The 24,311-nt window shown below is 44.2% G+C and overlaps 42 non-coding genes across 42 annotated transcripts; all 42 read right to left on the bottom strand.

Moving 5' to 3' along the window:
- Positions 1 to 429: 429 nt before the first annotated feature.
- trnag-gcc (transfer RNA glycine (anticodon GCC)) lies at positions 430 to 500 on the bottom strand. The gene has a single exon. It is a non-coding gene; the product is annotated as a tRNA-Gly (tRNA).
- A 737-nt stretch (positions 501 to 1,237) lies between these two features.
- trnag-gcc (transfer RNA glycine (anticodon GCC)) lies at positions 1,238 to 1,308 on the bottom strand. Its single transcript has one exon. It is a non-coding gene; the product is annotated as a tRNA-Gly (tRNA).
- Positions 1,309 to 1,425: 117 nt separating this feature from the next.
- Positions 1,426 to 1,497, bottom strand: trnad-guc (transfer RNA aspartic acid (anticodon GUC)). The gene has a single exon. It is a non-coding gene; the product is annotated as a tRNA-Asp (tRNA).
- Positions 1,498 to 2,047: 550 nt separating this feature from the next.
- trnag-gcc (transfer RNA glycine (anticodon GCC)) lies at positions 2,048 to 2,118 on the bottom strand. The gene has a single exon. It is a non-coding gene; the product is annotated as a tRNA-Gly (tRNA).
- Positions 2,119 to 2,855: 737 nt separating this feature from the next.
- On the bottom strand, positions 2,856 to 2,926 carry trnag-gcc (transfer RNA glycine (anticodon GCC)). Its single transcript has one exon. It is a non-coding gene; the product is annotated as a tRNA-Gly (tRNA).
- Positions 2,927 to 4,472: 1,546 nt separating this feature from the next.
- Positions 4,473 to 4,543, bottom strand: trnag-gcc (transfer RNA glycine (anticodon GCC)). The gene has a single exon. It is a non-coding gene; the product is annotated as a tRNA-Gly (tRNA).
- Positions 4,544 to 5,281: 738 nt separating this feature from the next.
- trnag-gcc (transfer RNA glycine (anticodon GCC)) lies at positions 5,282 to 5,352 on the bottom strand. The gene has a single exon. It is a non-coding gene; the product is annotated as a tRNA-Gly (tRNA).
- A 117-nt stretch (positions 5,353 to 5,469) lies between these two features.
- On the bottom strand, positions 5,470 to 5,541 carry trnad-guc (transfer RNA aspartic acid (anticodon GUC)). The gene has a single exon. It is a non-coding gene; the product is annotated as a tRNA-Asp (tRNA).
- Positions 5,542 to 6,091: 550 nt separating this feature from the next.
- Positions 6,092 to 6,162, bottom strand: trnag-gcc (transfer RNA glycine (anticodon GCC)). The gene has a single exon. It is a non-coding gene; the product is annotated as a tRNA-Gly (tRNA).
- Positions 6,163 to 6,899: 737 nt separating this feature from the next.
- On the bottom strand, positions 6,900 to 6,970 carry trnag-gcc (transfer RNA glycine (anticodon GCC)). Its single transcript has one exon. It is a non-coding gene; the product is annotated as a tRNA-Gly (tRNA).
- A 737-nt stretch (positions 6,971 to 7,707) lies between these two features.
- trnag-gcc (transfer RNA glycine (anticodon GCC)) lies at positions 7,708 to 7,778 on the bottom strand. Its single transcript has one exon. It is a non-coding gene; the product is annotated as a tRNA-Gly (tRNA).
- A 737-nt stretch (positions 7,779 to 8,515) lies between these two features.
- Positions 8,516 to 8,586, bottom strand: trnag-gcc (transfer RNA glycine (anticodon GCC)). The gene has a single exon. It is a non-coding gene; the product is annotated as a tRNA-Gly (tRNA).
- Positions 8,587 to 9,324: 738 nt separating this feature from the next.
- On the bottom strand, positions 9,325 to 9,395 carry trnag-gcc (transfer RNA glycine (anticodon GCC)). The gene has a single exon. It is a non-coding gene; the product is annotated as a tRNA-Gly (tRNA).
- A 117-nt stretch (positions 9,396 to 9,512) lies between these two features.
- On the bottom strand, positions 9,513 to 9,584 carry trnad-guc (transfer RNA aspartic acid (anticodon GUC)). The gene has a single exon. It is a non-coding gene; the product is annotated as a tRNA-Asp (tRNA).
- Positions 9,585 to 10,135: 551 nt separating this feature from the next.
- Positions 10,136 to 10,206, bottom strand: trnag-gcc (transfer RNA glycine (anticodon GCC)). Its single transcript has one exon. It is a non-coding gene; the product is annotated as a tRNA-Gly (tRNA).
- Positions 10,207 to 10,323: 117 nt separating this feature from the next.
- Positions 10,324 to 10,395, bottom strand: trnad-guc (transfer RNA aspartic acid (anticodon GUC)). The gene has a single exon. It is a non-coding gene; the product is annotated as a tRNA-Asp (tRNA).
- A 551-nt stretch (positions 10,396 to 10,946) lies between these two features.
- On the bottom strand, positions 10,947 to 11,017 carry trnag-gcc (transfer RNA glycine (anticodon GCC)). Its single transcript has one exon. It is a non-coding gene; the product is annotated as a tRNA-Gly (tRNA).
- A 117-nt stretch (positions 11,018 to 11,134) lies between these two features.
- Positions 11,135 to 11,206, bottom strand: trnad-guc (transfer RNA aspartic acid (anticodon GUC)). The gene has a single exon. It is a non-coding gene; the product is annotated as a tRNA-Asp (tRNA).
- Positions 11,207 to 11,757: 551 nt separating this feature from the next.
- trnag-gcc (transfer RNA glycine (anticodon GCC)) lies at positions 11,758 to 11,828 on the bottom strand. The gene has a single exon. It is a non-coding gene; the product is annotated as a tRNA-Gly (tRNA).
- A 117-nt stretch (positions 11,829 to 11,945) lies between these two features.
- On the bottom strand, positions 11,946 to 12,017 carry trnad-guc (transfer RNA aspartic acid (anticodon GUC)). The gene has a single exon. It is a non-coding gene; the product is annotated as a tRNA-Asp (tRNA).
- Positions 12,018 to 12,568: 551 nt separating this feature from the next.
- Positions 12,569 to 12,639, bottom strand: trnag-gcc (transfer RNA glycine (anticodon GCC)). Its single transcript has one exon. It is a non-coding gene; the product is annotated as a tRNA-Gly (tRNA).
- A 117-nt stretch (positions 12,640 to 12,756) lies between these two features.
- trnad-guc (transfer RNA aspartic acid (anticodon GUC)) lies at positions 12,757 to 12,828 on the bottom strand. Its single transcript has one exon. It is a non-coding gene; the product is annotated as a tRNA-Asp (tRNA).
- Positions 12,829 to 13,379: 551 nt separating this feature from the next.
- trnag-gcc (transfer RNA glycine (anticodon GCC)) lies at positions 13,380 to 13,450 on the bottom strand. The gene has a single exon. It is a non-coding gene; the product is annotated as a tRNA-Gly (tRNA).
- A 117-nt stretch (positions 13,451 to 13,567) lies between these two features.
- On the bottom strand, positions 13,568 to 13,639 carry trnad-guc (transfer RNA aspartic acid (anticodon GUC)). The gene has a single exon. It is a non-coding gene; the product is annotated as a tRNA-Asp (tRNA).
- A 550-nt stretch (positions 13,640 to 14,189) lies between these two features.
- On the bottom strand, positions 14,190 to 14,260 carry trnag-gcc (transfer RNA glycine (anticodon GCC)). Its single transcript has one exon. It is a non-coding gene; the product is annotated as a tRNA-Gly (tRNA).
- A 737-nt stretch (positions 14,261 to 14,997) lies between these two features.
- Positions 14,998 to 15,068, bottom strand: trnag-gcc (transfer RNA glycine (anticodon GCC)). Its single transcript has one exon. It is a non-coding gene; the product is annotated as a tRNA-Gly (tRNA).
- A 737-nt stretch (positions 15,069 to 15,805) lies between these two features.
- On the bottom strand, positions 15,806 to 15,876 carry trnag-gcc (transfer RNA glycine (anticodon GCC)). The gene has a single exon. It is a non-coding gene; the product is annotated as a tRNA-Gly (tRNA).
- A 738-nt stretch (positions 15,877 to 16,614) lies between these two features.
- trnag-gcc (transfer RNA glycine (anticodon GCC)) lies at positions 16,615 to 16,685 on the bottom strand. The gene has a single exon. It is a non-coding gene; the product is annotated as a tRNA-Gly (tRNA).
- A 740-nt stretch (positions 16,686 to 17,425) lies between these two features.
- trnag-gcc (transfer RNA glycine (anticodon GCC)) lies at positions 17,426 to 17,496 on the bottom strand. The gene has a single exon. It is a non-coding gene; the product is annotated as a tRNA-Gly (tRNA).
- A 117-nt stretch (positions 17,497 to 17,613) lies between these two features.
- trnad-guc (transfer RNA aspartic acid (anticodon GUC)) lies at positions 17,614 to 17,685 on the bottom strand. Its single transcript has one exon. It is a non-coding gene; the product is annotated as a tRNA-Asp (tRNA).
- A 551-nt stretch (positions 17,686 to 18,236) lies between these two features.
- trnag-gcc (transfer RNA glycine (anticodon GCC)) lies at positions 18,237 to 18,307 on the bottom strand. Its single transcript has one exon. It is a non-coding gene; the product is annotated as a tRNA-Gly (tRNA).
- A 117-nt stretch (positions 18,308 to 18,424) lies between these two features.
- On the bottom strand, positions 18,425 to 18,496 carry trnad-guc (transfer RNA aspartic acid (anticodon GUC)). The gene has a single exon. It is a non-coding gene; the product is annotated as a tRNA-Asp (tRNA).
- Positions 18,497 to 19,047: 551 nt separating this feature from the next.
- On the bottom strand, positions 19,048 to 19,118 carry trnag-gcc (transfer RNA glycine (anticodon GCC)). The gene has a single exon. It is a non-coding gene; the product is annotated as a tRNA-Gly (tRNA).
- Positions 19,119 to 19,858: 740 nt separating this feature from the next.
- On the bottom strand, positions 19,859 to 19,929 carry trnag-gcc (transfer RNA glycine (anticodon GCC)). The gene has a single exon. It is a non-coding gene; the product is annotated as a tRNA-Gly (tRNA).
- Positions 19,930 to 20,046: 117 nt separating this feature from the next.
- Positions 20,047 to 20,118, bottom strand: trnad-guc (transfer RNA aspartic acid (anticodon GUC)). Its single transcript has one exon. It is a non-coding gene; the product is annotated as a tRNA-Asp (tRNA).
- Positions 20,119 to 20,668: 550 nt separating this feature from the next.
- On the bottom strand, positions 20,669 to 20,739 carry trnag-gcc (transfer RNA glycine (anticodon GCC)). The gene has a single exon. It is a non-coding gene; the product is annotated as a tRNA-Gly (tRNA).
- A 738-nt stretch (positions 20,740 to 21,477) lies between these two features.
- trnag-gcc (transfer RNA glycine (anticodon GCC)) lies at positions 21,478 to 21,548 on the bottom strand. The gene has a single exon. It is a non-coding gene; the product is annotated as a tRNA-Gly (tRNA).
- A 740-nt stretch (positions 21,549 to 22,288) lies between these two features.
- trnag-gcc (transfer RNA glycine (anticodon GCC)) lies at positions 22,289 to 22,359 on the bottom strand. Its single transcript has one exon. It is a non-coding gene; the product is annotated as a tRNA-Gly (tRNA).
- Positions 22,360 to 22,476: 117 nt separating this feature from the next.
- On the bottom strand, positions 22,477 to 22,548 carry trnad-guc (transfer RNA aspartic acid (anticodon GUC)). The gene has a single exon. It is a non-coding gene; the product is annotated as a tRNA-Asp (tRNA).
- A 551-nt stretch (positions 22,549 to 23,099) lies between these two features.
- On the bottom strand, positions 23,100 to 23,170 carry trnag-gcc (transfer RNA glycine (anticodon GCC)). Its single transcript has one exon. It is a non-coding gene; the product is annotated as a tRNA-Gly (tRNA).
- A 740-nt stretch (positions 23,171 to 23,910) lies between these two features.
- Positions 23,911 to 23,981, bottom strand: trnag-gcc (transfer RNA glycine (anticodon GCC)). Its single transcript has one exon. It is a non-coding gene; the product is annotated as a tRNA-Gly (tRNA).
- A 117-nt stretch (positions 23,982 to 24,098) lies between these two features.
- Positions 24,099 to 24,170, bottom strand: trnad-guc (transfer RNA aspartic acid (anticodon GUC)). Its single transcript has one exon. It is a non-coding gene; the product is annotated as a tRNA-Asp (tRNA).
- Positions 24,171 to 24,311: the final 141 nt, after the last annotated feature.

Below are 24,311 nucleotides of genomic sequence, written 5' to 3'. Positions count from 1 at the left end.
TAGTATGACCCGTCTCTGGAAAGCTGAGACTCGCACAAACACGTACATGTAATCGATTCTGCTCTATACCGCTCACAAGCCAGGCAATAGCGGTTAGAAGGTGAGGCGCTTGTGGGAAATCCCAGGACATTGTTGTCACAAATGCCAAACTCAAGACAGTTGTCACTGACTAGTTGGATATTCGTTTCCCATTTAACAACTTAAACCTTGCACAAAGTAAATCACCTCACACTGGAAATCTACAATGGATTCACCAAAGTTTACTGAGAATGTGTAAATGTCCAAAGTGTAAATGAAAGCATACTCTGATTTTTCCAGAGTCAGATGAGAATTCTACCAAGAACAGAGTTTTCTGTTAGCCTGGCAATCTAACAGAGATTTCTTTCCCAGGGATTTGGATACTTGTCGAAATTGCATGTTCAAACTTTCTGCATTGGCCGGGAATCGAACCCGGGCCTCCCGCGTGGCAGGCGAGAATTCTACCACTGAACAACCAATGCCTTGCAAAACAGTGATAACCCCAAAGGCTGGAAATCGTATCATAAAGCTTAAATTCCAAGCATATTTTCTGCTTTGTGGGCTCAGTGACATTGTACACCCTAACAAAATAGTCCTTCCTCCCCGTCGGGGAATTGAACCCCGGTCTCCCGCGTGACAGGCGGATACCCACCACTATACTAAAGAGGAGCACATGGGTTGGTCATTTGAAAATAAGTGGAGCATTGGTACTAACCCTAAATGTGGAGTGTTGGGCGTTAACCCTTCTATCAAAAACATCTGTAGAGACTGAATGGTTAGAGCTAGAAACTAGTATGACCCGTCTTTGGGAAGCTGAGACTCGCACGAACACGTACATGTAATAGATTCTGCTCTATACCGCTCACAAGCCAGGCAATAGTGGTTAGAAGGTGAGGCGCTTGTGGGAAATCCCAGGACATTGTTGTCACAAATGCCAAACTCAAGACAGTTGTCACTGACTAGTTGGATATTCGTTTCCCATTTAACAACTTAAACCTTGCACAAAGTAAATCACCTCACACTGGAAATCTACAATGGATTCACCAAAGTTTACTGAGAATGTGTAAATGTCCAAAGTGTAAATGAAAGCATACTCTGATTTTTCCAGAGTCAGATGAGAATTCTACCAAGAACAGAGTTTTCTGTTAGCCTGGCAATCTAACAGAGATTTCTTTCCCAGGGATTTGGATACTTGTCGAAATTGCATGTTCAAACTTTCTGCATTGGCCGGGAATCGAACCCGGGCCTCCCGCGTGGCAGGCGAGAATTCTACCACTGAACAACCAATGCCTTGCAAAACAGTGATAACCCCAAAGGCTGGAAATCGTATCATAAAGCTTAAATTCCAAGCATATTTTCTGCTTTGTGGGCTCAGTGACATTGTACACCCTAACAAAATAGTCCTTCCTCCCCGTCGGGGAATTGAACCCCGGTCTCCCGCGTGACAGGCGGGGATACTCACCACTATACTAACGAGGAGCACATGGGTTGGTCATTTGAAAATAAGTGGAGCATTGGTACTAACCCTAAATGTGGAGTGTTGGGCGTTAACCCTTCTATCAAAAACATCTGTAGAGCCTGAATGGTTAGAGCTAGAAACTAGTATGACCCGTCTTTGGAAAGCTGAGACTCGCACGAACACGTACATGTAATAGATTCTGCTCTATACCGCTCACAAGCCAGGCAATAGTGGTTAGAAGGTGAGGCGCTTGTGGGAAATCCCTGGACATTGTTGTCACAAATGCCAAACTCAAGACAGTTGTCACTGACTAGTTGGATATTCGTTTCCCATTTAACAACTTAAACCTTGCACAAAGTAAATCACCTCACACTGGAAATCTACAATGGATTCACCAAAGTTTACTGAGAATGTGTAAATGTCCAAAGTGTAAATGAAAGCATACTCTGATTTTTCCAGAGTCAGATGAGAATTCTACCAAGAACAGAGTTTTCTGTTAGCCTGGCAATCTAACAGAGATTTCTTTCCCAGGGATTTGGATACTTGTCGAAATTGCATGTTCAAACTTTCTGCATTGGCCGGGAATCGAACCCGGGCCTCCCGCGTGGCAGGCGAGAATTCTACCACTGAACAACCAATGCCTTGCAAAACAGTGATAACCCCAAAGGCTGGAAATCGTATCATAAAGCTTAAATTCCAAGCATATTTTCTGCTTTGTGGGCTCAGTGACATTGTACACCCTAACAAAATAGTCCTTCCTCCCCGTCGGGGAATTGAACCCCGGTCTCCCGCGTGACAGGCGGATACCCACCACTATACTAACGAGGAGCACATGGGTTGGTCATTTGAAAAGAAGTGGAGCATTGGTACTAACCCTAAATGTGGAGTGTTGGGCGTTAACCCTTCTTAAAAAACATCTGTAGAGACTGAATGGTTAGAGCTAGAAACTAGTATGACCCGTCTTTGGGAAGCTGAGACTCGCACGAACACGTACATGTAATAGATTCTGCTCTATACCGCTCACAAGCCAGGCAATAGTGGTTAGAAGGTGAGGCGCTTGTGGGAAATCCCAGGACATTGTTGTCACAAATGCCAAACTCAAGACAGTTGTCACTGACTAGTTGGATATTCGTTTCCCATTTAACAACTTAAACCTTGCACAAAGTAAATCACCTCACACTGGAAATCTACAATGGATTCACCAAAGTCTACTGAGAATGCGTAAATGTCCAAAGTGTAAATGAAAGCAAACTCTGATTTTTCAAGAGTCAGATGAGAATTCTACCAAGAACAGAGTTTTCTGTTAGCCTGGCAATCTAACAGAGATTTCTTTCCCAGGGATTTGGATACTTGTCGAAATTACATGTTCAAAACTTGCTGCATTGGCCGGGAATCGAACCCGGGCCTCCCGCGTGGCAGGCGAGAATTCTACCACTGAACAACCAATGCCTTGCAAAGCAGTGATGACCCCAAAGGCTGGAAATCGTATCATAAAGCTTAAATTCCAAGCATATTTTCTGCTTTGTGGGCTCAGTGACATTGTACACCCTAACAAAATAGTCCTTCCTCACCGTCGGGGAATTGAACCCCGGTCTCCCCGTGACAGGCGGGGATACTCACCACTATACTAACGAGGAGCACATGGGTTGGTCATTTGAAAATAAGTGGAGCATTGGTACTAACCCTAAATGTGGAGTGTTGGGCGTTAACCCTTCTATCAAAAACATCTGTAGAGCCTGAATGGTTAGAGCTAGAAACTAGTATGACCCGTCTTTGGAAAGCTGAGACTCGCACGAACACGTACATGTAATAGATTCTGCTCTATACCGCTCACAAGCCAGGCAATAGTGGTTAGAAGGTGAGGCGCTTGTGGGAAATCCCTGGACATTGTTGTCACAAATGCCAAACTCAAGACAGTTGTCACTGACTAGTTGGATATTCGTTTCCCATTTAACAACTTAAACCTTGCACAAAGTAAATCACCTCACACTGGAAATCTACAATGGATTCACCAAAGTTTACTGAGAATGTGTAAATGTCCAAAGTGTAAATGAAAGCAAACTCTGATTTTTCCAGAGTCAGATGAGAATTCTACCAAGAACAGAGTTTTCTGTTAGCCTGGCAATCTAACAGAGATTTCTTTCCCAGGGATTTGGATACTTGTCGAAATTGCATGTTCAAACTTTCTGCATTGGCCGGGAATCGAACCCGGGCCTACAGCTTGGCAGGCGAGACTTCTACCACTGAACAACCAATGCCTTGCAAAACAGTGATAACCCCAAAGGCTGGAAATCGTATCATAAAGCTTAAATTCCAAGCATATTTTCTGCTTTGTGGGCTCAGTGACATTGTACACCCTAACAAAATAGTCCTTCCTCCACGTCGGGGAATTGAACCCCGGTCTCCCGTGTGACAGGCGGATACCCACCACTATACTAACGAGGAGCACATGGGTTGGTCATTTGAAAATAAGTGGAGCATTGGTACTAACCCTAAATGTGGAGTGTTGGGCGTTAACCCTTCTATCAAAAACATCTGTAGAGACTGAATGGTTAGAGCTAGAAACTAGTATGACCTGTCTTTGGGAAGCTGAGACTCGCACGAACACGTACATGTAATAGATTCTGCTCTTTACAGCTCACAAGCCAGGCAATAGTGGTTAGAAGGTGAGGCGCTTGTGGGAAATCCCAGGACATTGTTGTCACAAATGCCAAACTCAAGACAGTTGTCACTGACTAGTTGGATATTCGTTTCCCATTTAACAACTTAAACCTTGCACAAAGTAAATCACCTCACACTGGAAATCTACAATGGATTCACCAAAGTTTACTGAGAATGTGTAAATGTCCAAAGTGTAAATGAAAGCATACTCTGATTTTTCCAGAGTCAGATGAGAATTCTACCAAGAACAGAGTTTTCTGTTAGCCTGGCAATCTAACAGAGATTTCTTTCCCAGGGATTTGGATACTTGTCGAAATTGCATGTTCAAACTTTCTGCATTGGCCGGGAATCGAACCCGGGCCTCCCGCGTGGCAGGCGAGAATTCTACCACTGAACAACCAATGCCTTGCAAAACAGTGATAACCCCAAAGGCTGGAAATCGTATCATAAAGCTTAAATTCCAAGCATATTTTCTGCTTTGTGGGCTCAGTGACATTGTACACCCTAACAAAATAGTCCTTCCTCCCCGTCGGGGAATTGAACCCCGGTCTCCCGCGTGACAGGCGGATACCCACCACTATACTAACGAGGAGCACATGGGTTGGTCATTTGAAAAGAAGTGGAGCATTGGTACTAACCCTAAATGTGGAGTGTTGGGCGTTAACCCTTCTATCAAAAACATCTGTAGAGACTGAATGGTTAGAGCTAGAAACTAGTATGACCCGTCTTTGGGAAGCTGAGACTCGCACGAACACGTACATGTAATAGATTCTGCTCTATACCGCTCACAAGCCAGGCAATAGTGGTTAGAAGGTGAGGCGCTTGTGGGAAATCCCAGGACATTGTTGTCACAAATGCCAAACTCAAGACAGTTGTCACTGACTAGTTGGATATTCGTTTCCCATTTAACAACTTAAACCTTGCACAAAGTAAATCACCTCACACTGGAAATCTACAATGGATTCACCAAAGTTTACTGAGAATGTGTAAATGTCCAAAGTGTAAATGAAAGCATACTCTGATTTTTCCAGAGTCAGATGAGAATTCTACCAAGAACAGAGTTTTCTGTTAGCCTGGCAATCTAACAGAGATTTCTTTCCCAGGGATTTGGATACTTGTCGAAATTACATGTTCAAATCTTTCTGCATTGGCCGGGAATCGAACCAGGGCCTCCCGCGTGGCAGGCGAGAAATCTACCACTGAACAACCAATGCCTTGCAAAGCAGTGATGACCCCAAAGGCTAGAAATCGTATCATAAAGCTTAAATTCCAAGCATATTTTCTGCTTTGTGGGCTCAGTGACATTGTACACCCTAACAAAATAGTCCTTCCTCCCCGTCGGGGAATTGAACCCCGGTCTCCCGCGTGACAGGCGGGGATACTCACCACTATACTAACGAGGAGCACATGGGTTGGCCATTTGAAAATAAGTGGAGCATTGGTACTAACCCTAAATGTGGAGTGTTGGGCGTTAACCCTTCTATCAAAAACATCTGTAGAGCCTGAATGGTTAGAGCTAGAAACTAGTATGACCCGTCTTTGGAAAGCTGAGACTCGCACGAACACGTACATGTAATAGATTCTGCTCTATACCGCTCACAAGCCAGGCAATAGTGGTTAGAAGGTGAGGCGCTTGTGGGAAATCCCTGGACATTGTTGTCACAAATGCCAAACTCAAGACAGTTGTCACTGACTAGTTGGATATTCGTTTCCCATTTAACAACTTAAACCTTGCACAAAGTAAATCACCTCACACTGGAAATCTACAATGGATTCACCAAAGTTTACTGAGAATGTGTAAATGTCCAAAGTGTAAATGAAAGCAAACTCTGATTTTTCCAGAGTCAGATGAGAATTCTACCAAGAACAGAGTTTTCTGTTAGCCTGGCAATCTAACAGAGATTTCTTTCCCAGGGATTTGGATACTTGTCGAAATTGCATGTTCAAACTTTCTGCATTGGCCGGGAATCGAACCCGGGCCTCCAGCTTGGCAGGCGAGACTTCTACCATTGAACAACCAATGCCTTGCAAAACAGTGATAACCCCAAAGGCTGGAAATCGTATCATAAAGCTTAAATTCCAAGCATATTTTCTGCTTTGTGGGCTCAGTGACATTGTACACCCTAACAAAATAGTCCTTCCTCCACGTCGGGGAATTGAACCCCGGTCTCCCGTGTGACAGGCGGATACCCACCACTATACTAACGAGGAGCACATGGGTTGGTCATTTGAAAATAAGTGGAGCATTGGTACTAACCCTAAATGTGGAGTGTTGGGCGTTAACCCTTCTATCAAAAACATCTGTAGAGACTGAATGGTTAGAGCTAGAAACTAGTATGACCTGTCTTTGGGAAGCTGAGACTCGCACGAACACGTACATGTAATAGATTCTGCTCTTTACAGCTCACAAGCCAGGCAATAGTGGTTAGAAGGTGAGGCGCTTGTGGGAAATCCCAGGACATTGTTGTCACAAATGCCAAACTCAAGACAGTTGTCACTGACTAGTTGGATATTCGTTTCCCATTTAACAACTTAAACCTTGCACAAAGTAAATCACCTCACACTGGAAATCTACAATGGATTCACCAAAGTTTACTGAGAATGTGTAAATGTCCAAAGTGTAAATGAAAGCATACTCTGATTTTTCCAGAGTCAGATGAGAATTCTACCAAGAACAGAGTTTTCTGTTAGCCTGGCAATCTAACAGAGATTTCTTTCCCAGGGATTTGGATACTTGTCGAAATTGCATGTTCAAACTTTCTGCATTGGCCGGGAATCGAACCCGGGCCTCCCGCGTGGCAGGCGAGAATTCTACCACTGAACAACCAATGCCTTGCAAAACAGTGATAACCCCAAAGGCTGGAAATCGTATCATAAAGCTTAAATTCCAAGCATATTTTCTGCTTTGTGGGCTCAGTGACATTGTACACCCTAACAAAATAGTCCTTCCTCCCCGTCGGGGAATTGAACCCCGGTCTCCCGCGTGACAGGCGGATACCCACCACTATACTAACGAGGAGCACATGGGTTGGTCATTTGAAAAGAAGTGGAGCATTGGTACTAACCCTAAATGTGGAGTGTTGGGCGTTAACCCTTCTATCAAAAACATCTGTAGAGACTGAATGGTTAGAGCTAGAAACTAGTATGACCCGTCTTTGGGAAGCTGAGACTCGCACGAACACGTACATGTAATAGATTCTGCTCTATACCGCTCACAAGCCAGGCAATAGTGGTTAGAAGGTGAGGCGCTTGTGGGAAATCCCTGGACATTGTTGTCACAAATGCCAAACTCAAGACAGTTGTCACTGACTAGTTGGATATTCGTTTCCCATTTAACAACTTAAACCTTGCACAAAGTAAATCACCTCACACTGGAAATCTACAATGGATTCACCAAAGTTTACTGAGAATGTGTAAATGTCCAAAGTGTAAATGAAAGCAAACTCTGATTTTTCCAGAGTCAGATGAGAATTCTACCAAGAACAGAGTTTTCTGTTAGCCTGGCAATCTAACAGAGATTTCTTTCCCAGGGATTTGGATACTTGTCGAAATTGCATGTTCAAACTTTCTGCATTGGCCGGGAATCGAACCCGGGCCTCCAGCTTGGCAGGCGAGACTTCTACCACTGAACAACCAATGCCTTGCAAAACAGTGATAACCCCAAAGGCTGGAAATCGTATCATAAAGCTTAAATTCCAAGCATATTTTCTGCTTTGTGGGCTCAGTGACATTGTACACCCTAACAAAATAGTCCTTCCTCCACGTCGGGGAATTGAACCCCGGTCTCCCGTGTGACAGGCGGATACCCACCACTATACTAACGAGGAGCACATGGGTTGGTCATTTGAAAATAAGTGGAGCATTGGTACTAACCCTAAATGTGGAGTGTTGGGCGTTAACCCTTCTATCAAAAACATCTGTAGAGACTGAATGGTTAGAGCTAGAAACTAGTATGACCTGTCTTTGGGAAGCTGAGACTCGCACGAACACGTACATGTAATAGATTCTGCTCTTTACAGCTCACAAGCCAGGCAATAGTGGTTAGAAGGTGAGGCGCTTGTGGGAAATCCCAGGACATTGTTGTCACAAATGCCAAACTCAAGACAGTTGTCACTGACTAGTTGGATATTCGTTTCCCATTTAACAACTTAAACCTTGCACAAAGTAAATCACCTCACACTGGAAATCTACAATGGATTCACCAAAGTTTACTGAGAATGTGTAAATGTCCAAAGTGTAAATGAAAGCATACTCTGATTTTTCCAGAGTCAGATGAGAATTCTACCAAGAACAGAGTTTTCTGTTAGCCTGGCAATCTAACAGAGATTTCTTTCCCAGGGATTTGGATACTTGTCGAAATTGCATGTTCAAACTTTCTGCATTGGCCGGGAATCGAACCCGGGCCTCCCGCGTGGCAGGCGAGAATTCTACCACTGAACAACCAATGCCTTGCAAAACAGTGATAACCCCAAAGGCTGGAAATCGTATCATAAAGCTTAAATTCCAAGCATATTTTCTGCTTTGTGGGCTCAGTGACATTGTACACCCTAACAAAATAGTCCTTCCTCCCCGTCGGGGAATTGAACCCCGGTCTCCCGCGTGACAGGCGGATACCCACCACTATACTAACGAGGAGCACATGGGTTGGTCATTTGAAAAGAAGTGGAGCATTGGTACTAACCCTAAATGTGGAGTGTTGGGCGTTAACCCTTCTATCAAAAACATCTGTAGAGACTGAATGGTTAGAGCTAGAAACTAGTATGACCCGTCTTTGGGAAGCTGAGACTCGCACGAACACGTACATGTAATAGATTCTGCTCTATACCGCTCACAAGCCAGGCAATAGTGGTTAGAAGGTGAGGCGCTTGTGGGAAATCCCAGGACATTGTTGTCACAAATGCCAAACTCAAGACAGTTGTCACTGACTAGTTGGATATTCGTTTCCCATTTAACAACTTAAACCTTGCACAAAGTAAATCACCTCACACTGGAAATCTACAATGGATTCACCAAAGTTTACTGAGAATGTGTAAATGTCCAAAGTGTAAATGAAAGCATACTCTGATTTTTCCAGAGTCAGATGAGAATTCTACCAAGAACAGAGTTTTCTGTTAGCCTGGCAATCTAACAGAGATTTCTTTCCCAGGGATTTGGATACTTGTCGAAATTACATGTTCAAATCTTTCTGCATTGGCCGGGAATCGAACCAGGGCCTCCCGCGTGGCAGGCGAGAAATCTACCACTGAACAACCAATGCCTTGCAAAGCAGTGATGACCCCAAAGGCTAGAAATCGTATCATAAAGCTTAAATTCCAAGCATATTTTCTGCTTTGTGGGCTCAGTGACATTGTACACCCTAACAAAATAGTCCTTCCTCCCCGTCGGGGAATTGAACCCCGGTCTCCCGCGTGACAGGCGGGGATACTCACCACTATACTAACGAGGAGCACATGGGTTGGCCATTTGAAAATAAGTGGAGCATTGGTACTAACCCTAAATGTGGAGTGTTGGGCGTTAACCCTTCTATCAAAAACATCTGTAGAGACTGAATGGTTAGAGCTAGAAACTAGTATGACCCGTCTCTGGAAAGCTGAGACTCGCACGAACACGTACATGTAATCGATTCTGCTCTATACCGCTCACAAGCCAGGCAATAGCGGTTAGAAGGTGAGGCGCTTGTGGGAAATCCCAGGACATTGTTGTCACAAATGCCAAACTCAAGACAGTTGTCACTGACTAGTTGGATATTCGTTTCCCATTTAACAACTTAAACCTTGCACAAAGTAAATCACCTCACACTGGAAATCTACAATGGATTCACCAAAGTCTACTGAGAATGCGTAAATGTCCAAAGTGTAAATGAAAGCAAACTCTGATTTTTCAAGAGTCAGATGAGAATTCTACCAAGAACAGAGTTTTCTGTTAGCCTGGCAATCTAACAGAGATTTCTTTCCCAGGGATTTGGATACTTGTCGAAATTACATGTTCAAAACTTGCTGCATTGGCCGGGAATCGAACCCGGGCCTCCCGCGTGGCAGGCGAGAAATCTACCACTGAACAACCAATGCCTTGCAAAGCAGTGATGACCCCAAAGGCTGGAAATCGTATCATAAAGCTTAAATTCCAAGCATATTTTCTGCTTTGTGGGCTCAGTGACATTGTACACCCTAACAAAATAGTCCTTCCTCCCCGTCGGGGAATTGAACCCCGGTCTCCCGCGTGACAGGCGGGGATACTCACCACTATACTAACGAGGAGCACATGGGTTAGCCATTTGAAAATAAGTGGAGCATTGGTACTAACCCTAAATGTGGAGTGTTGGGCGTTAACCCTTCTATCAAAAACATCTGTAGAGACTGAATGGTTAGAGCTAGAAACTAGTATGACCCGTCTCTGGAAAGCTGAGACTCGCACGAACACGTACATGTAATCGATTCTGCTCTATACCGCTCACAAGCCAGGCAATAGCGGTTAGAAGGTGAGGCGCTTGTGGGAAATCCCAGGACATTGTTGTCACAAATGCCAAACTCAAGACAGTTGTCACTGACTAGTTGGATATTCGTTTCCCATTTAACAACTTAAACCTTGCACAAAGTAAATCACCTCACACTGGAAATCTACAATGGATTCACCAAAGTTTACTGAGAATGTGTAAATGTCCAAAGTGTAAATGAAAGCATACTCTGATTTTTCCAGAGTCAGATGAGAATTCTACCAAGAACAGAGTTTTCTGTTAGCCTGGCAATCTAACAGAGATTTCTTTCCCAGGGATTTGGATACTTGTCGAAATTACATGTTCAAATCTTTCTGCATTGGCCGGGAATCGAACCAGGGCCTCCCGCGTGGCAGGCGAGAAATCTACCACTGAACAACCAATGCCTTGCAAAGCAGTGATGACCCCAAAGGCTGGAAATCGTATCATAAAGCTTAAATTCCAAGCATATTTTCTGCTTTGTGGGCTCAGTGACATTGTACACCCTAACAAAATAGTCCTTCCTCCCCGTCGGGGAATTGAACCCCGGTCTCCCGCGTGACAGGCGGGGATACTCACCACTATACTAACGAGGAGCACATGGGTTGGCCATTTGAAAATAAGTGGAGCATTGGTACTAACCCTAAATGTGGAGTGTTGGGCGTTAACCCTTCTATCAAAAACATCTGTAGAGACTGAATGGTTAGAGCTAGAAACTAGTATGACCCGTCTCTGGAAAGCTGAGACTCGCACGAACACGTACATGTAATCGATTCTGCTCTATACCGCTCACAAGCCAGGCAATAGCGGTTAGAAGGTGAGGCGCTTGTGGGAAATCCCAGGACATTGTTGTCACAAATGCCAAACTCAAGACAGTTGTCACTGACTAGTTGGATATTCGTTTCCCATTTAACAACTTAAACCTTGCACAAAGTAAATCACCTCACACTGGAAATCTACAATGGATTCACCAAAGTCTACTGAGAATGCGTAAATGTCCAAAGTGTAAATGAAAGCAAACTCTGATTTTTCAAGAGTCAGATGAGAATTCTACCAAGAACAGAGTTTTCTGTTAGCCTGGCAATCTAACAGAGATTTCTTTCCCAGGGATTTGGATACTTGTCGAAATTACATGTTCAAAACTTGCTGCATTGGCCGGGAATCGAACCCGGGCCTCCCGCGTGGCAGGCTAGAAATCTACCACTGAACAACCAATGCCTTGCAAAGCAGTGATGACCCCAAAGGCTGGAAATCGTATCATAAAGCTTAAATTCCAAGCATATTTTCTGCTTTGTGGGCTCAGTGACATTGTACACCCTAACAAAATAGTCCTTCCTCCCCGTCGGGGAATTGAACCCCGGTCTCCCGCGTGACAGGCGGGGATACTCACCACTATACTAACGAGGAGCACATGGGTTAGCCATTTGAAAATAAGTGGAGCATTGGTACTAACCCTAAATGTGGAGTGTTGGGCGTTAACCCTTCTATCAAAAACATCTGTAGAGACTGAATGGTTAGAGCTAGAAACTAGTATGACCCGTCTCTGGAAAGCTGAGACTCGCACGAACACGTACATGTAATCGATTCTGCTCTATACCGCTCACAAGCCAGGCAATAGCGGTTAGAAGGTGAGGCGCTTGTGGGAAATCCCAGGACATTGTTGTCACAAATGCCAAACTCAAGACAGTTGTCACTGACTAGTTGGATATTCGTTTCCCATTTAACAACTTAAACCTTGCACAAAGTAAATCACCTCACACTGGAAATCTACAATGGATTCACCAAAGTCTACTGAGAATGCGTAAATGTCCAAAGTGTAAATGAAAGCAAACTCTGATTTTTCAAGAGTCAGATGAGAATTCTACCAAGAACAGAGTTTTCTGTTAGCCTGGCAATCTAACAGAGATTTCTTTCCCAGGGATTTGGATACTTGTCGAAATTACATGTTCAAAACTTGCTGCATTGGCCGGGAATCGAACCCGGGCCTCCCGCGTGGCAGGCGAGAATTCTACCACTGAACAACCAATGCCTTGCAAAGCAGTGATGACCCCAAAGGCTGGAAATCGTATCATAAAGCTTAAATTCCAAGCATATTTTCTGCTTTGTGGGTTCAGTGACATTGTACACCCTAACAAAATAGTCCTTTCTCCCCGTCGGGGAATTGAACCCCGGTCTACCGCGTGACAGGCGGGGATACTCACCACTATACTAACGAGGAGCACATGGGTTGGCCATTTGAAAATAAGTGGAGCATTGGTACTAACCCTAAATGTGGAGTGTTGGGCGTTAACCCTTCTATCAAAAACATCTGTAGAGACTGAATGGTTAGAGCTAGAAACTAGTATGACCCGTCTCTGGAAAGCTGAGACTCGCACAAACACGTACATGTAATCGATTCTGCTCTATACCGCTCACAAGCCAGGCAATAGCGGTTAGAAGGTGAGGCGCTTGTGGGAAATCCCAGGACATTGTTGTCACAAATGCCAAACTCAAGACAGTTGTCACTGACTAGTTGGATATTCGTTTCCCATTTAACAACTTAAACCTTGCACAAAGTAAATCACCTCACACTGGAAATCTACAATGGATTCACCAAAGTCTACTGAGAATGCGTAAATGTCCAAAGTGTAAATGAAAGCAAACTCTGATTTTTCAAGAGTCAGATGAGAATTCTACCAAGAACAGAGTTTTCTGTTAGCCTGGCAATCTAACAGAGATTTCTTTCCCAGGGATTTGGATACTTGTCGAAATTACATGTTCAAAACTTGCTGCATTGGCCGGGAATCGAACCCGGGCCTCCCGCGTGGCAGGCGAGAATTCTACCACTGAACAACCAATGCCTTGCAAAGCAGTAATGACCCCAAAGGCTGGAAATCGTATCATAAAGCTTAAATTCCAAGCATATTTTCTGCTTTGTGGGCTCAGTGACATTGTACACCCTAACAAAATAGTCCTTTCTCCCCGTCGGGGAATTGAACCCCGGTCTACCGCGTGACAGGCGGGGATACTCACCACTATACTAACGAGGAGCACATGGGTTGGCCATTTGAAAATAAGTGGAGCATTGGTACTAACCCTAAATGTGGAGTGTTGGGCGTTAACCCTTCTATCAAAAACATCTGTAGAGACTGAATGGTTAGAGCTAGAAACTAGTATGACCCGTCTCTGGAAAGCTGAGACTCGCACAAACACGTACATGTAATCGATTCTGCTCTATACCGCTCACAAGCCAGGCAATAGCGGTTAGAAGGTGAGGCGCTTGTGGAAAATCCCAGGACATTGTTGTCACAAATGCCAAACTCAAGACAGTTGTCACTGACTAGTTGGATATTCGTTTCCCATTTAACAACTTAAACCTTGCACAAAGTAAATCACCTCACACTGGAAATCTACAATGGATTCACCAAAGTTTACTGAGAATGTGTAAATGTCCAAAGTGTAAATGAAAGCATACTCTGATTTTTCCAGAGTCAGATGAGAATTCTACCAAGAACAGAGTTTTCTGTTAGCCTGGCAATCTAACAGAGATTTCTTTCCCAGGGATTTGGATACTTGTCGAAATTGCATGTTCAAACTTTCTGCATTGGCCGGGAATCGAACCCGGGCCTCCCGCGTGGCAGGCGAGAATTCTACCACTGAACAACCAATGCCTTGCAAAACAGTGATAACCCCAAAGGCTGGAAATCGTATCATAAAGCTTAAATTCCAAGCATATTTTCTGCTTTGTGGGCTCAGTGACATTGTACACCCTAACAAAATAGTCCTTCCTCCGCGTCGGGGAATTGAACCCCGGTCTCCCGCGTGACAGGCGGATACCCACCACTATACTAACGAGGAGCACATGGGTTGGTCATTTGAAAAGAAGTGGAGCATTGGTACTAACCCTAAATGTGGAGTGTTGGGCGTTAACCCTTCTATCAAAAACATCTATAGAGCCTGAATGGTTAGAGCTAGAAACTAGTATGACCCGTCTTTGGAAAGCTGAGACTCGCACGAACACGTACATGTAATAGATTCTGCTCTATACCGCTCACAAGCCAGGCAATAGTGGTTAGAAGGTGAGGCGCTTGTGGGAAATCCCTGGACATTGTTGTCACAAATGCCAAACTCAAGACAGTTGTCACTGACTAGTTGGATATTCGTTTCCCATTTAACAACTTAAACCTTGCACAAAGTAAATCACCTCACACTGGAAATCTACAATGGATTCACCAAAGTTTACTGAGAATGTGTAAATGTCCAAAGTGTAAATGAAAGCATACTCTGATTTTTCCAGAGTCAGATGAGAATTCTACCAAGAACAGAGTTTTCTGTTAGCCTGGCAATCTAACAGAGATTTCTTTCCCAGGGATTTGGATACTTGTCGAAATTGCATGTTCAAACTTTCTGCATTGGCCGGGAATCGAACCCGGGCCTCCCGCGTGGCAGGCGAGAATTCTACCACTGAACAACCAATGCCTTGCAAAACAGTGATAACCCCAAAGGCTGGAAATCGTATCATAAAGCTTAAATTCCAAGCATATTTTCTGCTTTGTGGGCTCAGTGACATTGTACACCCTAACAAAATAGTCCTTCCTCCCCGTCGGGGAATTGAACCCCGGTCTCCCGCGTGACAGGCGGATACCCACCACTATACTAACGAGGAGCACATGGGTTGGGCATTTGAAAAGAAGTGGAGCATTGGTACTAACCCTAAATGTGGAGTGTTGGGCGTTAACCCTTCTATCAAAAACATCTGTAGAGACTGAATGGTTAGAGCTAGAAACTAGTATGACCCGTCTCTGGAAAGCTGAGACTCGCACGAACACGTACATGTAATCGATTCTGCTCTATACCGCTCACAAGCCAGGCAATAGTGGTTAGAAGGTGAGGCGCTTGTGGGAAATCCCTGGACATTGTTGTCACAAATGCCAAACTCAAGACAGTTGTCACTGACTAGTTGGATATTCGTTTCCCATTTAACAACTTAAACCTTGCACAAAGTAAATCACCTCACACTGGAAATCTACAATGGATTCACCAAAGTTTACTGAGAATGTGTAAATGTCCAAAGTATAAATGAAAGCATACTCTGATTTTTCCAGAGTCAGATGAGAATTCTACCAAGAACAGAGTTTTCTGTTAGCCTGGCAATCTAACAGAGATTTCTTTCCCAGGGATTTGGATACTTGTCGAAATTGCATGTTCAAACTTTCTGCATTGGCCGGGAATCGAACCCGGGCCTCCCGCGTGGCAGGCGAGAATTCTACCACTGAACAACCAATGCCTTGCAAAACAGTGATAACCCCAAAGGCTGGAAATCGTATCATAAAGCTTAAATTCCAAGCATATTTTCTGCTTTGTGGGCTCAGTGACATTGTACACCCTAACAAAATAGTCCTTCCTCCCCGTCGGGGAATTGAACCCCGGTCTCCCGCGTGACAGGCGGATACCCACCACTATACTAACGAGGAGCACATGGGTTGGGCATTTGAAAAGAAGTGGAGCATTGGTACTAACCCTAAATGTGGAGTGTTGGGCGTTAACCCTTCTATCAAAAACATCTGTAGAGACTGAATGGTTAGAGCTAGAAACTAGTATGACCCGTCTTTGGGAAGCTGAGACTCGCACGAACACGTACATGTAATAGATTCTGCTCTATACCGCTCACAAGCCAGGCAATAGTGGTTAGAAGGTGAGGCGCTTGTGGGAAATCCCAGGACATTGTTGTCACAAATGCCAAACTCAAGACAGTTGTCACTGACTAGTTGGATATTCGTTTCCCATTTAACAACTTAAACCTTGCACAAAGTAAATCACCTCACACTGGAAATCTACAATGGATTCACCAAAGTTTACTGAGAATGTGTAAATGTCCAAAGTGTAAATGAAAGCATACTCTGATTTTTCCAGAGTCAGATGAGAATTCTACCAAGAACAGAGTTTTCTGTTAGCCTGGCAATCTAACAGAGATTTCTTTCCCAGGGATTTGGATACTTGTCGAAATTATATGTTCAAAACTTGCTGCATTGGCCGGGAATCGAACCCGGGCCTCCCGCGTGGCAGGCGAGAATTCTACCACTGAACAACCAATGCCTTGCAAAGCAGTGATGACCCCAAAGGCTGGAAATCGTATCATAAAGCTTAAATTCCAAGCATATTTTCTGCTTTGTGGGCTCAGTGACATTGTACACCCTAACAAAATAGTCCTTTCTCCCCGTCGGGGAATTGAACCCCGGTCTACCGCGTGACAGGTGGGGATACTCACCACTATACTAACGAGGAGCACATGGGTTGGCCATTTGAAAAGAAGTGGAGCATTGGTACTAACCCTAAATGTGGAGTGTTGGGCGTTAACCCTTCTATCAAAAACATCTGTAGAGACTGAATGGTTAGAGCTAGAAACTAGTATGACCCGTCTCTGGAAAGCTGAGACTCGCACGAACACGTACATGTAATCGATTCTGCTCTATACCGCTCACAAGCCAGGCAATAGCGGTTAGAAGGTGAGGCGCTTGTGGGAAATCCCAGGACATTGTTGTCACAAATGCCAAACTCAAGACAGTTGTCACTGACTAGTTGGATATTCGTTTCCCATTTAACAACTTAAACCTTGCACAAAGTAAATCACCTCACACTGGAAATCTACAATGGATTCAACAAAGTCTACTGAGAATGCGTAAATGTCCAAAGTGTAAATGAAAGCAAACTCTGATTTTTCAAGAGTCAGATGAGAATTCTACCAAGAACAGAGTTTTCTGTTAGCCTGGCAATCTAACAGAGATTTCTTTCCCAGGGATTTGGATACTTGTCGAAATTACATGTTCAAAACTTGCTGCATTGGCCGGGAATCGAACCCGGGCCTCCCGCGTGGCAGGCGAGAATTCTACCACTGAACAACCAATGCCTTGCAAAGCAGTGATGACCCCAAAGGCTGGAAATCGTATCATAAAGCTTAAATTCCAAGCATATTTTCTGCTTTGTGGGCTCAGTGACATTGTACACCCTAACAAAATAGTCCTTTCTCCCCGTCGGGGAATTGAACCCCGGTCTACCGCGTGACAGGCGGGGATACTCACCACTATACTAACGAGGAGCACATGGGTTGGCCATTTGAAAATAAGTGGAGCATTGGTACTAACCCTAAATGTGGAGTGTTGGGCGTTAACCCTTCTATCAAAAACATCTGTAGAGACTGAATGGTTAGAGCTAGAAACTAGTATGACCCGTCTTTGGAAAGCTGAGACTCGCACGAACACGTACATGTAATAGATTCTGCTCTATACCGCTCACAAGCCAGGCAATAGTGGTTAGAAGGTGAGGCGCTTGTGGGAAATCCCTGGACATTGTTGTCACAAATGCCAAACTCAAGACAGTTGTCACTGACTAGTTGGATATTCGTTTCCCATTTAACAACTTAAACCTTGCACAAAGTAAATCACCTCACACTGGAAATCTACAATGGATTCACCAAAGTTTACTGAGAATGTGTAAATGTCCAAAGTGTAAATGAAAGCATACTCTGATTTTTCCAGAGTCAGATGAGAATTCTACCAAGAACAGAGTTTTCTGTTAGCCTGGCAATCTAACAGAGATTTCTTTCCCAGGGATTTGGATACTTGTCGAAATTACATGTTCAAATCTTTCTGCATTGGCCGGGAATCGAACCAGGGCCTCCCGCGTGGCAGGCGAGAAATCTACCACTGAACAACCAATGCCTTGCAAAGCAGTGATGACCCCAAAGGCTGGAAATCGTATCATAAAGCTTAAATTCCAAGCATGTTTTCTGCTTTGTGGGCTCAGTGACATTGTACACCCTAACAAAATAGTCCTTCCTCCCCGTCGGGGAATTGAACCTCGGTCTCCCGCGTGACAGGCGGGGATACTCACCACTATACTAACGAGGAGCACATGGGTTGGCCATTTGAAAATAAGTGGAGCATTGGTACTAACCCTAAATGTGGAGTGTTGGGCGTTAACCCTTCTATCAAAAACATCTGTAGAGACTGAATGGTTAGAGCTAGAAACTAGTATGACCCGTCTTTGGGAAGCTGAGACTCGCACGAACACGTACATGTAATAGATTCTGCTCTATACCGCTCACAAGCCAGGCAATAGTGGTTAGAAGGTGAGGCGCTTGTGGGAAATCCCTGGACATTGTTGTCACAAATGCCAAACTCAAGACAGTTGTCACTGACTAGTTGGATATTCGTTTCCCATTTAACAACTTAAACCTTGCACAAAGTAAATCACCTCACACTGGAAATCTACAATGGATTCACCAAAGTCTACTGAGAATGCGTAAATGTCCAAAGTGTAAATGAAAGCAAACTCTGATTTTTCAAGAGTCAGATGAGAATTCTACCAAGAACAGAGTTTTCTGTTAGCCTGGCAATCTAACAGAGATTTCTTTCCCAGGGATTTGGATACTTGTCGAAATTACATGTTCAAAAATTTCTGCATTGGCCGGGAATCGAACCCGGGCCTCCCGCGTGGCAGGCGAGAATTCTACCACTGAACAACCAATGCCTTGCAAAGCAGTGATGACCCCAAAGGCTGGAAATCGTATCATAAAGCTTAAATTCCAAGCATATTTTCTGCTTTGTGGGCTCAGTGACATTGTACACCCTAACAAAATAGTCCTTCCTCCCCGTCGGGGAATTGAACCCCGGTCTACCGCGTGACAGGTGGGGATACTCACCACTATACTAACGAGGAGCACATGGGTTGGCCATTTGAAAATAAGTGGAGCATTGGTACTAACCCTAAATGTGGAGTGTTGGGCGTTAACCCTTCTATCAAAAACATCTGTAGAGACTGAATGGTTAGAGCTAGAAACTAGTATGACCCGTCTCTGGAAAGCTGAGACTCGCACGAACACGTACATGTAATCGATTCTGCTCTATACCGCTCACAAGCCAGGCAATAGCGGTTAGAAGGTGAGGCGCTTGTGGGAAATCCCAGGACATTGTTGTCACAAATGCCAAACTCAAGACAGTTGTCACTGACTAGTTGGATATTCGTTTCCCATTTAACAACTTAAACCTTGCACAAAGTAAATCACCTCACACTGGAAATCTACAATGGATTCACCAAAGTCTACTGAGAATGCGTAAATGTCCAAAGTGTAAATGAAAGCAAACTCTGATTTTTCAAGAGTCAGATGAGAATTCTACCAAGAACAGAGTTTTCTGTTAGCCTGGCAATCTAACAGAGATTTCTTTCCCAGGGATTTGGATACTTGTCGAAATTACATGTTCAAAACTTGCTGCATTGGCCGGGAATCGAACCCGGGCCTCCCGCGTGGCAGGCGAGAATTCTACCACTGAACAACCAATGCCTTGCAAAGCAGTGATGACCCCAAAGGCTGGAAATCGTATCATAAAGCTTAAATTCCAAGCATATTTTCTGCTTTGTGGGCTCAGTGACATTGTACACCCTAACAAAATAGTCCTTTCTCCCCGTCGGGGAATTGAACCCCGGTCTACCGCGTGACAGGCGGGGATACTCACCACTATACTAACGAGGAGCACATGGGTTGGCCATTTGAAAATAAGTGGAGCATTGGTACTAACCCTAAATGTGGAGTGTTGGGCGTTAACCCTTCTATCAAAAACATCTGTAGAGACTGAATGGTTAGAGCTAGAAACTAGTATGACCCGTCTTTGGAAAGCTGAGACTCGCACGAACACGTACATGTAATAGATTCTGCTCTATACCGCTCACAAGCCAGGCAATAGTGGTTAGAAGGTGAGGCGCTTGTGGGAAATCCCTGGACATTGTTGTCACAAATGCCAAACTCAAGACAGTTGTCACTGACTAGTTGGATATTCGTTTCCCATTTAACAACTTAAACCTTGCACAAAGTAAATCACCTCACACTGGAAATCTACAATGGATTCACCAAAGTTTACTGAGAATGTGTAAATGTCCAAAGTGTAAATGAAAGCATACTCTGATTTTTCCAGAGTCAGATGAGAATTCTACCAAGAACAGAGTTTTCTGTTAGCCTGGCAATCTAACAGAGATTTCTTTCCCAGGGATTTGGATACTTGTCGAAATTGCATGTTCAAACTTTCTGCATTGGCCGGGAATCGAACCCGGGCCTCCCGCGTGGCAGGAGAGAATTCTACCACTGAACAACCAATGCCTTGCTAAACAGTGATAACCCCAAAGGCTGGAAATCGTATCATAAAGCTTAAATTCCAAGCATATTTTCTGCTTTGTGGGCTCAGTGACATTGTACACCCTAACAAAATAGTCCTTCCTCCCCGTCGGGGAATTGAACCCCGGTCTCCCGCGTGACAGGCGGATACCCACCACTATACTAACGAGGAGCACATGGGTTGGTCATTTGAAAAGAAGTGGAGCATTGGTACTAACCCTAAATGTGGAGTGTTGGGCGTTAACCCTTCTATCAAAAACATCTGTAGAGACTGAATGGTTAGAGCTAGAAACTAGTATGACCCGTCTTTGGGAAGCTGAGACTCGCACGAACACGTACATGTAATAGATTCTGCTCTATACCGCTCACAAGCCAGGCAATAGTGGTTAGAAGGTGAGGCGCTTGTGGGAAATCCCAGGACATTGTTGTCACAAATGCCAAACTCAAGACAGTTGTCACTGACTAGTTGGATATTCGTTTCCCATTTAACAACTTAAACCTTGCACAAAGTAAATCACCTCACACTGGAAATCTACAATGGATTCACCAAAGTTTACTGAGAATGTGTAAATGTCCAAAGTGTAAATGAAAGCATACTCTGATTTTTCAAGAGTCAGATGAGAATTCTACCAAGAACAGAGTTTTCTGTTAGCCTGGCAATCTAACAGAGATTTCTTTCCCAGGGATTTGGATACTTGTCGAAATTACATGTTCAAATCTTTCTGCATTGGCCGGGAATCGAACCAGGGCCTCCCGCGTGGCAGGCGAGAAATCTACCACTGAACAACCAATGCCTTGCAAAGCAGTGATGACCCCAAAGGCTGGAAATCGTATCATAAAGCTTAAATTCCAAGCATGTTTTTTGCTTTGTGGGCTCAGTGACATTGTACACCCTAACAAAATAGTCCTTTCTCCCCGTCGGGGAATTGAACCCCGGTCTACCGCGTGACAGGTGGGGATACTCACCACTATACTAACGAGGAGCACATGGGTTGGCCATTTGAAAATAAGTGGAGCATTGGTACTAACCCTAAATGTGGAGTGTTGGGCGTTAACCCTTCTATCAAAAACATCTGTAGAGACTGAATGGTTAGAGCTAGAAACTAGTATGACCCGTCTCTGGAAAGCTGAGACTCGCACAAACACGTACATGTAATCGATTCTGCTCTATACCGCTCACAAGACAGGCAATAGCGGTTAGAAGGTGAGGCGCTTGTGGAAAATCCCAGGACATTGTTGTCACAAATGCCAAACTCAAGACAGTTGTCACTGACTAGTTGGATATTCGTTTCCCATTTAACAACTTAAACCTTGCACAAAGTAAATCACCTCACACTGGAAATCTACAATGGATTCACCAAAGTCTACTGAGAATGCGTAAATGTCCAAAGTGTAAATGAAAGCAAACTCTGATTTTTCAAGAGTCAGATGAGAATTCTACCAAGAACAGAGTTTTCTGTTAGCCTGGCAATCTAACAGAGATTTCTTTCCCAGGGATTTGGATACTTGTCGAAATTACATGTTCAAAACTTTCTGCATTGGGCGGGAATCGAACCCGGGCCTCCCGCGTGGCAGGCGAGAAATCTACCACTGAACAACCAATGCCTTGCAAAGCAGTGATGACCCCAAAGGCTGGAAATCGTATCATAAAGCTTAAATTCCAAGCATATTTTCTGCTTTGTGGGCTCAGTGACATTGTACACCCTAACAAAATAGTCCTTCCTCCCCGTCGGGGAATTGAACCCCGGTCTCCCGCGTGACAGGCGGGGATACTCACCACTATACTAACGAGGAGCACATGGGTTAGCCATTTGAAAATAAGTGGAGCATTGGTACTAACCCTAAATGTGGAGTGTTGGGCGTTAACCCTTCTATCAAAAACATCTGTAGAGACTGAATGGTTAGAGCTAGAAACTAGTATGACCCGTCTCTGGAAAGCTGAGACTCGCACGAACACGTACATGTAATCGATTCTGCTCTATACCGCTCACAAGCCAGGCAATAGCGGTTAGAAGGTGAGGCGCTTGTGGGAAATCCCAGGACATTGTTGTCACAAATGCCAAACTCAAGACAGTTGTCACTGACTAGTTGGATATTCGTTTCCCATTTAACAACTTAAACCTCGCACAAAGTAAATCACCTCACACTGGAAATCTACAATGGATTCACCAAAGTCTACTGAGAATGCGTAAATGTCCAAAGTGTAAATGAAAGCAAACTCTGATTTTTCAAGAGTCAGATGAGAATTCTACCAAGAACAGAGTTTTCTGTTAGCCTGGCAATCTAACAGAGATTTCTTTCCCAGGGATTTGGATACTTGTCGAAATTACATGTTCAAAACTTGCTGCATTGGCCGGGAATCGAACCCGGGCCTCCCGCGTGGCAGGCGAGAATTCTACCACTGAACAACCAATGCCTTGCAAAGCAGTGATGACCCCAAAGGCTGGAAATCGTATCATAAAGCTTAAATTCCAAGCATATTTTCTGCTTTGTGGGCTCAGTGACATTGTACACCCTAACAAAATAGTCCTTTCTCCCCGTCGGGGAATTGAACCCCGGTCTACCGCGTGACAGGTGGGGATACTCACCACTATACTAACGAGGAGCACATGGGTTGGCCATTTGAAAATAAGTGGAGCATTGGTACTAACCCTAAATGTGGAGTGTTGGGCGTTAACCCTTCTATCAAAAACATCTGTAGAGACTGAATGGTTAGAGCTAGAAACTAGTATGACCCGTCTCTGGAAAGCTGAGACTCGCACGAACACGTACATGTAATCGATTCTGCTCTATACCGCTCACAAGCCAGGCAATAGCGGTTAGAAGGTGAGGCGCTTGTGGGAAATCCCAGGACATTGTTGTCACAAATGCCAAACTCAAGACAGTTGTCACTGACTAGTTGGATATTCGTTTCCCATTTAACAACTTAAACCTTGCACAAAGTAAATCACCTCACACTGGAAATCTACAATGGATTCACCAAAGTCTACTGAGAATGCGTAAATGTCCAAAGTGTAAATGAAAGCAAACTCTGATTTTTCAAGAGTCAGATGAGAATTCTACCAAGAACAGAGTTTTCTGTTAGCCTGGCAATCTAACAGAGATTTCTTTCCCAGGGATTTGGATACTTGTCGAAATTACATGTTCAAAACTTGCTGCATTGGCCGGGAATCGAACCCGGGCCTCCCGCGTGGCAGGCGAGAATTCTACCACTGAACAACCAATGCCTTGCAAAGCAGTGATGACCCCAAAGGCTGGAAATCGTATCATAAAGCTTAAATTCCAAGCATATTTTCTGCTTTGTGGGCTCAGTGACATTGTACACCCTAACAAAATAGTCCTTTCTCCCCGTCGGGGAATTGAACCCCGGTCTACCGCGTGACAGGCGGGGATACTCACCACTATACTAACGAGGAACACATGGGTTGGCCATTTGAAAATAAGTGGAGCATTGGTACTAACCCTAAATGTGGAGTGTTGGGCGTTAACCCTTCTATCAAAAACATCTGTAGAGACTGAATGGTTAGAGCTAGAAACTAGTATGACCCGTCTTTGGA

Source organism: Salvelinus fontinalis, unplaced genomic scaffold (genome assembly GCF_029448725.1).
Source record: "Salvelinus fontinalis isolate EN_2023a unplaced genomic scaffold, ASM2944872v1 scaffold_0984, whole genome shotgun sequence".
NCBI classification, from domain to species: domain Eukaryota; kingdom Metazoa; phylum Chordata; class Actinopteri; order Salmoniformes; family Salmonidae; genus Salvelinus; species Salvelinus fontinalis.
The sequence above is the reverse complement of the archived record's forward strand: the minus strand, read 5'-3'. Positions and strand labels throughout refer to the sequence as shown.